At 44.0% G+C, this 18,309-nt stretch overlaps 1 protein-coding gene across 6 annotated transcripts in view; it reads right to left on the bottom strand.

Annotated features, from left to right (window-relative positions):
• KAZN (kazrin, periplakin interacting protein) overlaps positions 1–18,309 on the bottom strand; it is a 679,557-nt gene that overhangs the window by 9,795 nt on the left and 651,453 nt on the right. The window lies entirely within an intron of this gene.

Genomic DNA, 18,309 nt, shown 5'->3' with positions numbered 1-18,309 from the left:
GTTTCTTATAGAAATCCCTTTTTCTGGTTCCACAGAGGACACTGTAGGCTTATGGCAGTGGGGTATAGATGGGTAGCAGTACTTTAAATGTATTGTGTGATTGGCTCCATCCCCTCTATGACCTCCTACCTCCAGACCAGTTAAGAAACTGAGCCTGGGAAAAGATAGAGAGAAAAGAACTATAGAGGATGTGGTGAAAGAACACAGAAAAGCAAGAAAAACAGATTATGTAAACACAATCTGCAGGAACAGATGCAGGAACAGATGCAATCACTTAATGGGAGAGTTAGGAACGTCCGCACAGACCTTTAATATTGATTAAGTATCATATTAGTCCATTCCCAAATATTTTGATATATCAATTATTTCATGTATTATTTTTGGAGGTGCTCCCTGGAATATTTTTACAAGTACAAATTCAAAAGAAAAAAGAGATATTCCTAATTCGGGGCACTCACTGGACTAATATTTGCATAGCTTGTCATATGAGGGATGTCCACCGACAAAAATGTTTCATTTAAAATTTAACTTTTATTGTTATTGCCTTTAAAATTGCTGAAAACCAGCGAAGTATAAAAACAATCAAAAAGTGTGCAAAATTATAAGGTGAATAAAGATGATTAAAATGTTGTGCACTGTGTTTGTGTGTTACATTAATTCTGTCCTCAATATATTTGTTGTATAATCACAATGGGATTGCCTGATAGCCAAGTAAAAAATCTTCTATCATTGAAACAGGGTGCAGTTGGTTCACAACAAATGTATTATCCACCCTTTTATCAAATATAAATTAATATCAGTCCCACTGTATTAGATTATATATGCTCCATTGTTGAACAGTGTTTACTGACAGTTAACACTGTTTCATGTAGTTATATCTTAGCACTGATATACAGTGTAACTACCTTAAATAGATACATTTAAATTGTTGCTTATCTGTCCACTGATATGTTTAATTTGGTAGTCTCTTTTGAAGTAACGGTATTTATGAGTAAGTATGGTAAGTATTATTCTATTGCATAATTGCTGGATAATTAGAAGTAATTATGTCTACCAACATGTTCCAGTGTGGCTTTTAGAGGCTGTATCCTCTTTTAATTACTGATACTGTACTAAGCTTCTAATGATTAGCTTATAGCAGAGATTTCTTCTGAAATAGTCTAATAGTCACCACACCTGAGGGAATTGGATGATACTAAAGTAATTAATTTCCAGTGCACGATTAAATGCAGATAAGTCGGTATATGATATGATATAAACAGTGTTATTGTACCATCAATTAATAATTTAGTTCTACAGTGTTTATCATTGAAAGTATTTACAATTGCTATATTGCATTGCCAGGTTGTCCAATAGCGCACACTTTGTGCTGGTGGGCTTATCCGACAGCACACACTGCCATAATTATGAATTATTATATTGTGGTTTCTGTTAAATGCTACAGTGCTTAAAGATGCTTGCAGTAGCAGTCATATGCTGCCAGTATGTCCAATATTACACATTTGCCTGTATGACAAATCACTATATTATATCCAGTGGTTCTTACGCAATCAATAGGGGCGCTTCACAGCTTCAACCTTTATTAGTATTTAGTCATATAGTGGTTACTAAGTCATTTAGTCATATAGTGGTTCCTAAGCCCTGCAGCGTTGCTGATTTGAGAAGCCTGCACTTATGGTTAAGCGTTACTGGGCTACACAACAGTACAAACTGCCGTGTATGTCGATATACTGTAGTTCCCATCAGTTTTGCTTAATAACACTAACCAACAGTGAAAATGCTTCCAAAACAAAAATAGTCATTTCTAGTTTATTTGTTTTCTTCAGTTCTGTACATCACAGTCCTCTGGTTGACAGAAACAACATTCTTTTGACCCCTTTAACATCAAATTTGGACTTATCAAGAACTTTGTAAAGGGAATGGATAGGAATGGAGAAGCTTTCAAGTATCTGAGAGCAAAATTCCAACTTCTCAGTGAAGCTAAAGTGAAAGAAGGGATCTTTGTTGGTCCGCAAATCTGTCACCTTCTTAAGGATGAAAATTTTGATTGAGCCCTCCAGGGTAATGGAAAAGCAGATTGGGAAGCCTTTAGAGCAGGGGTGTCAAACTCAAATTCATCGGGGGCCGCATCAGCAGTTTGGTCACCCTCAAAGGGCCGGTTGTATCTGTAGGTCCCCCTGTATAATTATAATGCCATGACACCACAGGCTGCTCCCCCTGTATAATATAAAATGAATGCCATGACACCACAGGCTGCTCCCCCTGTATAATAATAATGCCATGACACCACAGACTGCTCCCCCTGTATAATATAATAAAAGTAATGCCATGACACATAAATGATTATACAGGAGGAGCAGCCTGTGGTGTCATGGCATTATTATTATACACGGGGACACCTCAGGAAACAGCAGATATATATATATTTTTTTTATTGTGAGTGTGATTCTCATCCTCACTTACTATTTCTCCGTCTGTCCTGCAGCTGCTGCGGCTTCCAGCTTTTCCCCGACTCCCGGTCCAGCTTCCCTGCCTGCTCCTACTTCTCTACAGACGCATGGACGGGCGGCGTCATCGTCATGACGTCCCCACCCAGTGTCTGTCACTGCCGGGCATCAGAGGGAACAGGCGGCCGGGCCCTCCTCCACGTAGCCATGGAGGCCGGCGGCCATGTTTCTGTAGCCGCATACATATGTGCCTACAGGAACATGGCCGCCGACAGTGGACGCGGCCCACAGCACTCCTGTTTTAGACACACTGCCCCTGCGTGCTATCGCCTCGCGCGGGCCACATGACGAGGTCTGGCGGGCCGGATTTGGCCCGCGGGCCTTGTGTTTGACACCCGTGCTTTAGAGGTATTGTAAAGGTTTCTTGGGAAACAGAAGAGATGAAAACTATGTTGAAATGGTAAATAACCTCCTAGAGAAGTATAATAAATTAGGCTGCAACATGTCACTCCAAATTCATTTTCTCGATTCTCATCTGGACTTCCTTCCTCCAAATTGTGGTGCAGTAAGTGATGAGCATGGTGAGAGATTCCACCAAGATATTTCAACTATGGACCGAAGATATCAGGGTAAATGGGACGTTTCCATGCTTGCAAACTACTGTTGGACTGTGACAAGAGATGCTCTAAGACAAGAGTAGAAATGACAAGCAAAATGAAGGCGCACTCATAAATAGGTCGTCATACGAAAAAGCAAGGCTTGTTATCTTATTTTCTGCTAATTTACCTGTACATAGGTTAAATTAAAACAATTGCTACTTCTGTTGTGTACAGATATAATATTAATATAATATTGTTTTTTACTACAGAAGTACATGTATCACAAGTAGTGTATCTAAAAAACTAGAGCTAATAAACAAATTCTAAGGTCATATTCGGTTTTCCTGACCCAAATTTAGTAAAAAAAAAAAAAAGACAATTTTTGTAAAATAAGCAAATAAAAAGTAGTTTTTTTGTTGGCTTGTGTAATCAGTATGTTAATTAGTGAACACTCCCCAAGTATGTAGGTTAGTAGGTAAGTGCATCCACACTCACTATCATTACAGTTTCCACCTGTTATTTATTGATTGTATATGGAAGCACACAATTTGTAGTGCTTACGTTTATAACCATGTATTACTGGGTAGCCCGACAGTAAACGCTGCCGTTATTGACCATCATAATAAAAGTGCTCTGGACTTGACCCCTAGGCTAAAAGTTGCCAGCCAGCCCCTGGTCCAAGTAAATATATTTATACTGGGACCTGTCACCAAAATGTTTTTAATATACTCCCAAGTAGAAACACAGTCTTGTTTCACCATTGTTAGGTACAAATCAGTGTGTCCTCATCTGGATCAGATAGCCATTATACTCACTCAGGTGTCTTGGTAACACTTATTCCTCACAGTAGTAATAATGTGGAAACCACCCTGTCTGTGCCATTTGCACAGCGTTGCAGCAGCCAGATGAAGTGTGACACCCCACATCTTCCAGCAGTGTGGTGGACGCTGGTGGTGTAATGCGCTGTTTTTATAAGTTGTGCCACTCTTTGCGAGCCGATCCCTCTACCTTATGGTGCGCTCTCGGCTGCAACACTCGTGACAGTCAGCTTAGCCAGGCACAGTTGTCAGTGCTTAGGCTGCGGCAACGATGGTAGAGCTCAGGTGTGTTAACCTTCCAAATTCAGCATATTAGTACATAATACATCTGTCATGAATATTTTAGATAAAGATATTAATTAAAAACATAAGGGGGGCACCACCACTACAATAGTGCATGACATATTTATTAATTTATATGTGTATATTGCTTAATTGTAAAACAATGTCCACTTTGCAGTGATCTTAAAGTACTTAATTTTGGGTTCTTTACTTTTTACACATCAAATAATGCATGAGATTATAAGAATACATTTACATTGTAATGTTTTTGCTTGAAATCAGCTGTGAATGCTTTAAAAAAATTGCTCCACAGCTCGTGCTGCAATGTGCTACGGTGCAACTGAGTCAGTGTCAGTTTTACATATATTGAGATCGGTGCATTTAATAAAGTAGGTATAACTACACCATCAATTTGGTTCATAAGTGATCACACTGTCTTATTTTGATCACATATACTATGCAGTGGTCTACCAATAGGTCTGCAGACCCTGCGGCGGCTTGGAGGAGCCAGCGCCGGCGGAGTCTGCAGGGGCGCCAGGTCTGGGATGCTCAGCTGCTGGGAGACCAGCATCACAGGGGTGGAGCAGGATATGCATAGAATAAGCTGGCCAAGCACAGCAGAGTTGTGGGTAGCATCCCCTGCCTGCTGACTTGCTGAGTTTCAGCACCACATATAGCTACGAGAAGAGCTGCTGAGTGATATGTGACCTGTCAGAGCTCCTCCAGTCACCGTCCAGCACCCAGGCAGAAGAGCTGCGTAGAGTGAAACATGGCCATGCACAGTGAGTGGCTGTCCTCTCTCTTGCTCCTCTCCCCCATAAGTGTCCTTCTCTTTTCTTTCCCTCCCACCAATGCCCCCACAGCAGCAACAACCTCCCCCATTCATTGCACCAGCGCCCTCCCTCCCCCACACAGGTTACCCTCTCCTTTCCCTCTCCCCTCACAGCTCCAAACCCCCCCATTCGCGGCAATTGCAACCCCCCTCCCCCACACAGGCTTCCCTCCTGTCTGGCTCCCATGACAGCTCCACCCCCCCATTTGCGGCACCCCTCCCCCAAACATGCTACCCTCTCCTGTCTCTTTCTCTCCTCACAGCTCCAACCCCCCCTATTCGCTGCACCCCCAATCCCTCCTCCCCCACACAGGCTGCCCTCATGTCTCTCTCCTATGACAGCTCCACCCCCCCCATCTGCCACACAGGCTGCCCTCATGTCTCTCTCCTATGACAGCTCCACCCCCCCCCCCCATTTGCTACCCTCTCCTGTCTCTCTCTCTCTCCTCACAGCTCCTAATGTCCTTAATTGAGCACAGTCCAATAAACTCCCAGTGTGTGCAGCTTCTCTTTAGAATCCAACCACGAATCTAATAAGGTATGCTTGTGGAGAAAAATGAGAAAAGCGCACCAGTAAGCAAATGTATAACCTTTTTTTTACTTATATCTGCAAACGTACATTGGGGTTAAAATATAACAGTTTTCCATAAGCAGTAAACCAGGCAGGAACATGTAAGATGTCATCCACTGCTCCAACAGACCATGGGAGACCAGCGGTCGGGATACCTCAGAAAGAACATGGACCAACGTGGACGCCAAGCGTACTGACAGCAGAGGCCACGCCCCAATGTGTTTCCTCACAGGAATGGACTTTGTCAGAGGGTGACAAAGTCTGTTTCTGTGACGAAACACGTTGGGTGTGGCATCTGCTGTCAGGATGCTTGTGTGCTGGTCTCCCATGGTCTGGTGGAGCGGTGGATGACATCATCTTACACGTTCCTGCCATGATGCCGTGTACTGCTTATGGCAAGCTGTTCTATTTTAACCCATGATATAAGTAAAAAAATTTTTATACATTTTCTTACTGGTGTGCTTTTCACATACTATAACTGAGATTCCAATTCCAATTAATTATTTCAAATGACGGTACCTTCAATCTGGCTACCGCATTACAAGGCAGAGTTTAATAACATAATGTTAATAATCAAAAGTAATCTAACACAAATCACAGTGCAAGTTTTAAAAGAAGAAAAACACCATAGCTCCTTCAATCATGGAGCTGCTGAGTTGCCTATGCGCATTTCATCTGAGAGGGGAAGCACTTACTAACCTACATACTGGGTGAACATTCACTAATTAACATACTGATTATTAAGCAAAACTAACGGGAACTATATCGACATACACGGCAGTTTGTACTGTCGTGTAGCCCAGTAACGCTTAACCATAAGTGCAGGCTTCTCAAATCATCAGCGCTGCAGGGCTTAGTAACCACTATATGACTGGATGGATATTTAAATACTAATAAAGGTTGAAGTTGTGAATCGCCTATCGATTACGTAAGAACCACTGGCGATAATATAGTGATTTGTCATACAGGCAAATATGTAATATTGGACATCCTGGCAGCATATGACTGCTACTGCAAGCATCTTTAAGCACTGTAGCATTTAACAGAAACCACAATATAATATTACATAATTATGGCAGTGTGTGCTGTCGGATAAGCCCAGCAGCACAAAGTGTGCACTATTAAACAGCGTGGCACTACAATATAGCAATTGTAAGTACTTTCAATGATAAACTCTGCAGCACTAGATTATTAATTGATGGTACAATAACACGGTTTATATCTTTATATATATATATCATATACCAACTTATCTGCATTTAATCGTCCACTGGAAATTAATTACTTTTGTATTATCCAATTACCTTAAATAGTTAGTCACAATAACTATTTAAGAAGATACCTCAGCTCTAAGATAATCATCATAAATACCATTTCTTTCTAAAGGTGCCCACACACTAGAACGATTTTTGAGCCGATTGGCCGATTTCGGTCCGATGCACGCTCCCGTGGATCTTTAGCTGAATCTTCTGATCTTACGTGCTGCACGAAAGATCAGAAGATTTAACAAAAGATCCATAGGAACATACACGAGATCTTAAGAAAAATCTCTGGTAAAGATGTGCGCTTGCCTGAAATCTTTTGTCCAGGACGGACAAAAGATTTCAAGGCTAATTTATGTGCACATCTTACGATCGCAGATCTTTCTAGTGTGTGGGCACCTTAAGAGACTATCAACTTAAACATATCAGTGGACAGATAAGCAATTATACACATTTCCAGGTTTTTGTTCCCACCAGAAAGATTGAACAGATAAAACTGTACGTGTGTGCGCACCTTTTCAATGACAGAAAATGTTTCACTTGGCTATCATCATAAATACCATTTCTTTCTAAAGGTGCCCACACACTAGAACGATTTTTGGGCCGATTGGCCGATTTCGGTCCGATGCACGCTCCCGTGGATCTTTAGCTGAATCTTCTGATCTTACGTGCTGCACGAAAGATCAGAAGATTTAACAAAAGATCCATAGGAACATACACGAGATCTTAAGAAAAATCTCTGGTAAAGATGTGCGCTTGCCTGAAATCTTTTGTCCAGGACGGACAAAAGATTTCAAGGCTAATTTATGTGCACATCTTACGATCGCAGATCTTTCTAGTGTGTGGGCACCTTAAGAGACTATCAACTTAAACATATCAGTGGACAGATAAGCAATTATACACATTTCCAGGTTTTTGTTCCCACCAGAAAGATTGAACAGATAAAACTGTACGTGTGTGCGCACCTTTTCAATGACAGAAAATGTTTCACTTGGCTATCAGACAATCCCACTGTGATTATACAACAAATATATTGAGGACAGAATTAATATAACACACACAGTGCACAACATTTTAATCATATTTTTGAAATAACATTTTATTGCTTTCAGTTTGAAATTGAACAATACAAGCATAGCATAGGTTTAACCTAAACAAGTGCACAGTGGTTTTCACATACATACTGTATGAATCTCATTCACAGTAGAAATGTGCATTGTAGGAATCAACAAGACTTGCAAATTCTGTCATACTATGCAGAGATTACTTTTTATGAAAATATAAGAATAATGGATAGGGGGGGGGGGTAGCAGATGGGGGGGGGGGGTGTAATTATAGAGTCGAGGAGGAGAAGAACGTGTAAAGATACCTTATCTCACTGCGATTAACATATATGCTTCAGGAATCATTACAATACAGATAATAATCTATACAATATGCGCCCATACATAGCTAAGAATAAAATGTATCCGGAGGGGGGGTGGGTGGCATTTCACATTTATAATGTAACATACAGTATATAGTAGATGAGTTTTTTTAAAGACACCATGATAAGGAAGGGTATTAGTATGTGACATAAAGCCATATGAGACATTCTATAGTAAATTAGAGCAATCCCATCAGTGTCATGGGATATCAGCCTGATACCTTGATGGGAGTTTATAAACAGAAGAATATATATTTCAAAATTATTGTAGAGGTAAATTCCGAATTACGTCTAGAGAATGTGATGACAGGGTCGACCAATTTGTGATATCGAAGGATATCAGAATTTTGTCTCTGAGGTTCGAAGGAAGAGTAGATATATATGGAGCCCACTTTCGCTCAAAAGTATGTGTTGCTTTTGGTGTCTTTGACAACCAAGTCTTCCAATCAAAAATAGGAATTTGGTACTCACCGTTAATTCCCTTTCTCCGAATCCGTAGGGGACACTGAAATACTACGCTGGGGATTGAGTGGTGTATTGGAGGAGTCGGCACTTTAAGAAAATTTGAAGTGTAGCATGGCTCCTCTCCCTCTATCCCCCCCTCAGACTCCAGTCTTAGTTAACTGTGACCGAGAGGAGAAAAGAGACCAGGGAATCTCTTACAGAGAAAGAGAGAGACGAACAGAAAACAGAACATAACATTCTGTAACAATAACTGCAGACAATCGTATGCACACAACAATCACGCATACGGATTGAACAACCCTACACAGGCTAGAACAGCGCCGGGAGGGCGTTCAGTGTCCCCTATGGATTCGGAGATTTTCTCCTTCATCCTAAGGGGACACTGAAGTACTACGCTGGGGACGTCCCAAAGCCATCCCCACGGGTGGGAAGGCGCTGGTCATCCTGTAGTACCGCATGGCCAAAACTAGAGGAGGAGGCCGCAAACGTGTCAAACCTGTAGAACTTGATGAACGTGTTTGGACCAGACCACGTCGCTGCTCTGCACAATTGAGTCAGAGACACGCCTCTAGCTGCCGCCCAAGACGGACCCACAGACCGTGTGGAATGAGCTGACACCCTTGAAGGCGGGACTTGCGAAGCCTGTATATAAGCTTGCTTTATGGTTAAACAGATCCACCTTGCTAAGGTTTGTTTGGAGGCCGGCCAACCTCGCTTGGCAGTAGCATAAAGCACAAAGAGTGAATCCGACTTCCGGACCTCTTTGGTTCTGTTCACATATACCTGTAATGTGTGAACGACATCCAGAGATTTTAACCCCTTCCCGACATTTGACGTACATTTACGTCATGGTCGGGATGTACTTCCCGACACATGGCATAAATGTACGTCATGACTTTAAAGTGTCACCGCGTCTGTAGACGCGGTGACAGAGGGACGATGGCTGCTGTCCCTGACAGCAGACATCTTCCCTCGTGGCCCAGGGGGGGCAGCGATGCCCCCCATCGGCGATCGCTGCGATTGGCTGTTCAAATGTGAACAGCCAATTGGAGCGTTTTCTGTGTTCTGTGTATAATTTTGTCTCTGCTGCCCCCTAGTGTCCAAAAAAATTAAAAGGAGGTTGAAATAATGATGGCAACATAAAGTAGACATATGGTCTTTGTTAGTTATTAACTATTTTGAGTGGTATGATTATTTGTCTCACAAGCAGAAAATTTAACATTTTGCAAATTGCAAAATTTTCAATTTTTTACGACATTTTGGTATTTTTCACAAATAAAACACAGACTGTATCGACCAAAATTTACCACTAACTTAAAGTACAATGTGTCACGAGAAAACAATCTCAAAATCACTGGGATAAGTAAAAGCAATAAAAAGTTATCCCCACATAAAGTGATACATGTCAGATTTGAAAAAAAGGGCTCTGTCAGGAAGGCAAAAACAGGCTGCGGCGGTAAGGGGTTAAATCACCTGTCAATGCTGGTACAACAATAGGCTGGTTGAGGTGATACGCAGACACAACCTTCGGAAGGTAATCCATTTTAGTGCGCAGTTCCGCCCTATCTGGGTGAAACACGAGATACGGTGACCTGCATGACAGAGCGCTTAGGTCTGACACCCTTCGCGCTGAAGCCAGAGCTAAAAACATAATCGTTTTCCACGTGAGAAGACGAAGATCAATGGATTCCAGAGGTTTGAAGACACCGGACTTAAGATAATCTAGAACCAGTGGCAAATTCCAAGGCTCCTCCGGGGCACGAACCGGAGGCTGAAGCCGTAGTACTCCATTCAGGAAGGTTTGGACCTCCGGAATGACCGCCAGATGTCGATGGAAAAATATCGACAAGGCCGACACCTGGACTTTAAGCGAACCAAGGCGAAGGCCTGCCTTAAATCCAGACTGCAAGAACCGGAGTACCCGGGACAGACCAAAAACAGATGTGGGTAGTTTACGGCGTTCACACCAAGCCACATAAGCTTTCCAAATACTGTGGTAGTGATGGGAAGTGACCTCCTTCCTGGCCCTCACTATCGTTGGAATGACAGATTTTGGGATACCCCTTCTACTCAACAGTGCGGCTTCAACAGCCACGCCATCAAACGCAACCGCGGTAAGCCTTGGTAAACGAACGGCCCCTGTAGAAGAAGGTCGTCCCTTTGAGGAAGAAGCCATGTCTTGTCTATCAGGAGCCCCTGAAGGTCGGCGTACCACGGGCGCCGAGGCCAATTTGGTTCACCAGAATGACTGTTGCTGATTCTCGTTTTATCCGTTTGAGTACTCGTGGAAGTAATGGCAACGGAGGGAATAGCTAAATCAGGGAGTAATCCAAGGACGCAATTAGGGCATCCGATGCCACCACCGTCGGGTCCCGAGCCCTGGAGCAGTACCGGGGAAGTTTGTGGTTGTGCTTCGACGCCATCATATCTATTTGGGGAACTCCCCAACGATGGACAATCTGAGCGAAGACTTCTGGGTGTAGGCCCCATTCCCCCGGATGGACATCCTGGAGGCTCAGGTAATCCGCCTCCCAGTTGTCCACCCCCGGTATGAAAACTGCTGAGAAGCCGATGGCTTGCCGCTCTGCCCACTGCAGAATCGGTCGGACTTCCTGCATTGCCTTGCGGCTGCGAGTCCCTCCTTGACGATTGACATATGCCACCGCCGTGGCATTGTCTGACTGGATTCGCACCGCCCGTCCTCTGAGGAGGGGGTCTGCACTGAGTAATGCCAGGCGGATCGCCCGAAGCTCCAGGATATTTATTGGAAGCTCTGCTTCTTGGTGAGACCAGCGACCTTGGAAATGTTGGCCCAGTACAACAGCCCCCCAACCTCTGAGGCTCGCATCGGTTGTGACAATGGTCCAGTCCCATACCCCAAACCGACGTCCCTCCAGCAAGTTTGGTGTATGGAGCCACCAATGTAGAGATAGGCGACTGCATGGGGACAAAACTATTCTCTTGTGCATGTGCACATGTGAACCTGACCACTGTTTGAGGAGATCTAGTTGAAAAGTCCGGGAGTGGTAGGGCCTCGAAGGAGGCCACCATTTTTCCCAATAGGCGAATGCACAAGTGTACTGACACCTTGTGAGGCCTGAGGACTTGTCTGGTCAATTCCTGAAGGGAGAGAATTTTGTCCATCGGTAGGAAAATCCTCTGTAGGGATGTGTCCAAAGTGAGTCCCAAGAAGAGAATCCTTTGGGACGGCGCCAGTTGCGATTTTTTGTAATTCAGGATCCATCCATGTTGCAGCAGTACTTTGCAACAGACCTGGAAGCTCTGAAGCAGAGGGCTTCGGACGGGGCTTTGATCAAAAGATCGTCTAAGTATGGGACCACATTCACCCCCTTTGTGTGTAGTAGGGAGACCATGACCGCCATGATTTGGGTGAAGAGGCGTGGAGCGGAGGAAAGGCCAAAGGGCAGGGCCCGAAACTGGAAATGCTGTTCCTTGATGGCAAAGCGAAGGAACTTTTGGTAATTTTCGTGAATGGGTACATGTAAGTAGGCATCCTTGATGTCTAAGGAAGCCATCAATTCCAGTGGTTCTAGACTGATCGCAGTTCTACTGATCGAAGCGATTCCATCTTGAACTTTTGGTAGGCTATGTACCTATTCAAGGTTTTTAAATTTAGTATCGGGCGACCGAACCATCTGGCTTTGGCACCAGAAAAAGAGGTGAATAAAAGCCTTCTGCCCTTCTGTCTGTTGGAACTGGTATAATGACTTGAGCCGCCAACAACTTTTGAATCGCTTGGATCAGAAGCAGGCGGTCCCTTTCGACATGAGGAAGGCCCATGGTGAAAAATTGGTGAGGAGGGCTGTAAGCAAAATCCAGCTTGTACCCCTGCTCGACAATTGACAACACCCAATTGTCTGTACAGGACGTTCTCCATATGTGCTGAAAGACCCTTAGGCAACCTCCCACCCTGGGGTCCCCCAGGAAGGATGGGAGACAGTCATGCTGAGGGTTTTTCTGGGAGCTTGGCTTCAGGACGGCGGGTTCCTGCTGTTGAACCCGTGGCTGTGCCACCAAAACCCCTGCCTCTGCCTCTGGAAGTGGCAAAGGAACCCCGGGATTTACCCCTAAATTTTGGGGCTCCCCGAAAGGAATGAAAGGGCTTCTTTTGAGGGGGAGGGGCCGAAGATGGAAGGAAAGTGGATTTTCCTCCTGTGGCCTGAGCAATCAGTTTGTCCAGCTCAGGTCCAAAAAGGACCTCGCCTGTGAACGGTAACCCTTCTACCGCTTTTTTAATGTCTGCTTCTGCCTGCCAGGATTTGAGCCACAGGGAGCGCCTAGCTGTGACAGATAAGGCGGAAACCCTGGCGATTAAGGCTGCAGAATCTCTAGCGGCCTCACCTATGTATGCTGCAGACTCACGCATCTGAGCGAACAGCAAAGCCAAGTCCTCAACAGGCCTTTGCTCCTCTAGACCTTTTGATATTTCCTCGGCCCATGATTCCATGGCTCTACTGACCCAGGAAATGGCCAAGATGGGGTGTAGAGTAACGCCTGTAGTGGTAAAAATATGTTTTAACCCCGCCTCCAGACGTCTGTCAGGAGCCTCTTTTAACGCTACTGCCCCTGAAATAGGAAGGGCTGCTTTCTTAGAAAGTTTAGACACCGAAGCATCTGCTAAAGGTGGGTTTTCCCACTTAGCCCTTGCCTCAGGTGAGAAGGGATAAGTCCCTTTAAAGCGTCTAGACAGTTGGAACTTCCAGATGTCCAATAGAGGTTTGTCCAATTCTACAGATTCTGGGAAGCATACCGCTGCCTTAGTGGGCGGTCCGAAAATAGGGGTATAGGCCGGAGGATCCGGCTCACCTACATTTATGGTGAATTTGACAGCCTGTATAAGGGCGTCTAGTCCCTGGGACCCCTCCTGTACTACCCCATCCCCCCCGTCTGCTTGAGGGAGGGGGTCATCCTGCAAGTCACCATCGTCACCCAGGGGGTCGTCCTGCTCGTCCCCCGACGAATCCCCCCGTAGCAACAAGGGAATGGCTCTTTTAAGAGAAGGGGAGGAATGCTTGCAGGCTGACTGGAAGTAGCTTTTACCAGGGAGTCCACAGATTTTATGAGGTCCCTGGCCCAGGAAGGTTCAGCCGAACCCATGGAGGCCAGTTGTGAGTGTAACACTTCCCTATCCCTGCGTGACACAGCCAATTCTGCTGCTAGGGTGGATAGTACACTGGTGACCCCTTCCACATTAAGTATGGAAGAAGAAGCCTTTTCTTCATCTCCTCCATGACAATCTTTGCACAACGTGCTGTGTAAACTGTTCATTGCACCGTGTACACACAATTAGCTTTTGTTTAGACTGAGATTTAGCAGTCATATTGAAACCGTATATACAGCGGTACACACTGACCTCACACACAATGATAAGGAGCAGAGAAGGAGAGAAGAAGTAATAGGGGGAGAGGAGCTTGCTTTCCCCGAATTATGCCCACCACAATATTAAAACACTCCAACGGGGGAACCCAGTGGGAAAACCCCCTGACACTCACCCAGCGCAGTGCTGATGAGTTGGAGCAGCGCTCTGATGTCCTGTGCAGGAGATCCGTGGAGGCACACCAGAATGAACAGGCAGCGTGGGCTTAAAATGGCGCTCAGAGAATCAGGAGACCGGGAGCCCCCTGTCGTCATCCGCTCAGCGCGCGCTGTGTACAGCGGCGCTGAGTGTTGCTGCTGTTGTTTTTGCTGGACCAGCACGCTTCTCTGGTCCAGCCGTCACCTCTGTTGCCCCTGAGACCTCCGGCGGTGACGTGGCCATGGACCCGTAACACTGGCCGCGGGCGGCTGTGGCGGGTCCCCAGCGCCGATGCGCTGGTGGCCGGGGTCAGTAGCGTGCACCGCAGGCAGTGCCGCTCTGACCCTCCCGGAGGGCATCCCACATAGCAGGCAGCCAGCAGGGTCCCCTGGCTGCCTGTAACACTTCTCTAATAAAAACAATTAATCAAAAATTAAAACCTAAGAGCCCCCCTAGAAGGAGCCCTTGCCCTGGGAACCGACTCCTCCGGGCACTTAACTAAGACTGGAGTCTGAGGGGGGATAGAGGGGGAGGAGCCATGCTACACTTCAAAGTTTCTTAAAGTTCCGACTCCTCCAATACACCACTCATTCCCCAGCGTAGTACTTCAGTGTCCCCTTAGGATGAAGGAGAAATATAGATGTTGTATCATCATATTGTGTAATTGGAAGGGGCAGTCTTCAAAGTCCAATGTTTTAGAATGAGTTTCTTAGCTATTGTGAATAGCATTGTAAGCATAGGAAACAATGGTTTTGTGACATGAATATCTGTCCATTCTGAATAATTAAGACAGAGACTAGCAGTAGGAGATGGATGTAGTGATAGAGAGAAATTTAGGTTGATAAAGAGATATACCTTATTTCAGAAACGTCTGATCTTAGGGCAGTCCCAGAAGCAGTGATAGAAATCAGCTCTCGATCTCCCGCACCGGAGGCACGACGCTTCCACAGATGGATCGAATTGAGCATGGACAGACGGAAGCATATACGCTCTATGTACAGTTCTTAAATGAACCTCCTGCAGATACGCTAAACTTAAGGTGTTTTGTTTAGAGGTGAAGCGATGTAGGAATATGTCTGTTGAGAAAGTAGGAATATCCGCTCGCCAGGAGGTTAGTAATTTGTTGAGATACGTTTTTGAAGGAGGGTTTAATAACAAATCATATATATGTTTCAATTTGCAAGGGGTTTTCCCCCATCTCTGGAGTAGACCAGCAAACTGTGATGAGGGAGGCAATGTAGATGCTGTCAAGTGTAGGGAAGAGACGTAATGGCGTGTTTGAAGAAACATAAAGAAATTGGAGTTTGAAATATTCAAGGTTTCTTTTAAGGTGGAGAAGGTTAATAATGTCCCTGCTGGGTCAAACATTTGGTTCGCCGCACATAGGGCCTTATTCTAGTTCACTCTGACAAAATCCTTCTTAGATGGATAAAACCATGTGCACTGCAGGTGGGGCAGATGTTACTTGTGAAGATATAATTAGATTTGGGTGGGGGTTTACTTCAAAGTGAGATCTATATTGCAGTGTAAAAATAAAGCAGGCAGTATTTACCCTGCACAGAAACAAAATAACTCACCCAAATCTAATTCTCTCTGCACATTTTACATCTGCCCCCTGCAGTGCACATGGTTTTGTCCATCTAAGAAGGATTTTGTCAGAAAGAGTGAACTAGAATAAGGCCCATAGTCCCTTAGATTTCCACCGAAGAAAGAAAGAATTTGAAAGAAAGGGAGGGAAAGAGGGGTTGCCCTATATAGTTACATAAGGGGTAGCAGTATGATCGCTGTTTATCTTTTTACGTAATTTGATCCAATTGAAATATGTATCGTAAAATAGGGGATGAGAGAGTATATGTGGTGGAATTAGAGATTTCTTAGTATGTAGTAGTGCATTTAGAGAAAACTGCCGGAAGATCTCTGCTTCTAGAGAGGTGTCAGTATAAATATTTTTGTCTAGTATCCAATCTATTGGGTTGGGCGCCACCATTAAATTTATCCATAGTTAATTTAGCATGGGCAATTTTTGGTTTGTTTCCTCTCCATATGAAATGTGTGATTGCTTTTTTGAGACGTTTATCATCTGAAGGTGAGAAGCGAAGGGGTATGAGTTGCATAACATGAAGGAGTTTAGGGAATACAATCGATTTAATGACCGAAAGTCTGCCAAGTAAGGACAATGGTAGATCATGCCATCCTTGCAATTGGGTTATGATCTTGGTTATGGTAGCTCCAAAGTTTAGATCGTATAATTTAGTTATATTATTAGGGATCTGTAATCCTAAGTATTTAAAGTGGGATGTGGTGATCTTGAATGGCAGTGAAGCTATAGTAGTTGGTGCGGGAAAATTGATGGGGAGAATTGGGAGGAGTTCCGATTTAGAAGGGTTAATTTTGTAACATGCGGTATTTCCGAATTCCTGAATTAGTCGAAGTATTTCATGTATAGAAGTGGAAGGATTAGATATGACCAGCAACATATTGTCAGCAAAAAGGGAGTCTTTAAATTCACAATTGCCTATAGGGATACCTTTGTAAAGTGGGGATGAGCGAAGGGCCATTGCAAGAGGTTCCAAGGCAATTGCAAATAGTAGTGGAGATATAGGTCAACCTTGTCTTGTGCCTTTTTCTATCATAAATGTGTCTGATAATAATCCATTGCAGGAGACTTGGGAGAGGGGGTTGTAGTATATGGTGCAAAGTGTATGAATAAAGGATGGGGGGAAACCGAAGCCTTTGAGAGTGTGATATAAATGGGGCCATTCTATGAGATCAAATGCTTTTTCAGCATCCAGCGAGAGAATCAGGTGATCTATTGGGGGGGGGTAGGTGATTGCAGAAGAGCTAGGGCAGCAATTACTTTTCAGACATTTGTGGCGGAATGGCGACCAGAATAAAACCTGTCTGATCATTGTGAATTATAATGGGGAGAATTGTTTTAAATCGGTCTGCAATGATCTTGGTCAGGATTTTATAATCTAGGTTCAAAAGGGAAATTGGGCGGTAAGAGCCAGGCAGTGAGAGGTCTCTGCCAGGTTTTGGGAGAATTTTAATAACGGCAGAATTGAAGTGGAGAGGTGGTGTATCAGAGTTGAGGATATTGTTGAACAAATCTGTAAGTATTGGTGCTATGTCTGATAACATGAATTTATAGAAGGCACTACAAAAGCCATCTGGGCCTGGGTCTTTATTAGGTTTCAGTTGTTTGATGACTAATTCTATTTCTATAGTAGTGATAGGGCTAGTGAGAAGAGAGGAACTAGCTGAAGGGATTTTAGGGAAACATAAGTTATCCCATAAGCGAGATGGGTGAAGTAAAGAATTTTCTACGGTTAATGACTGAGAGCATGGAGAAGGGGTTATAGATGAAGAGTAGAGATCTTTATAAAACAACTGCATTACTTGTGCTATTATTTTGTTGGAAGTCGTCATGGTATTTTGTGGAGTGTGTAAAGGGTGGACAATCAAGGGTTTTACTGTACCTTTTAGGAGGTTAGATAAGAGTTTACCGGTTTTGTTGCCAAATTTATGAAATTTGTAAGTTATTGAAAATAAATGTCTCTCACCTGCCTCTGAGATGTAGTTTTCCATGTGGGCTTTTGCTAAAGTATATTGTTGTTTATGTAGTGGGGAGGGATTATTCTGAAATGCAGAGTATGCATTCGTCAGGGATGATTGTAAAGACAGATATTGTTTTGTATAGTCTTTATTGGAAGCGGACGTAAAAGAAAGGATAGCCCCTCTTAGGACTGCATTCAAGGTCATCCAAAACAGTGAGAAGTTAGACTGTCTGCAGTCCGCATTATTGAGAGAATAATCTATCACAGCCACCCTCAAAAAGTCCTTAAATTTAATAGACGACATAAATCTAGATGGAAATCTCCATAAACAGGCAGGGCTAGGATCAGAAGCTAAACAAATATCTAATGAGACTAGGGAATGATCGGAAATAAGAATAGGAGCAATAGTGGAAGTCGAAATAAGTGGGAAGAGTGCATGTGAGACGAGAAGAAAGTCTATACGGGAAAAGGAACCATGTGCGGCAGATAAACAAGTGTATTCCCTATTTGTGGG

This window comes from Crinia signifera, chromosome 19 (assembly GCF_055691185.1).
Source record: "Crinia signifera chromosome 19, ASM5569118v1, whole genome shotgun sequence".
In the NCBI taxonomy this organism is placed as follows: Eukaryota; Metazoa; Chordata; class Amphibia; order Anura; family Myobatrachidae; genus Crinia; species Crinia signifera.
Note: the sequence above shows the minus strand (reverse complement) of the source record. Positions and strands in the feature narration are given on the sequence as shown.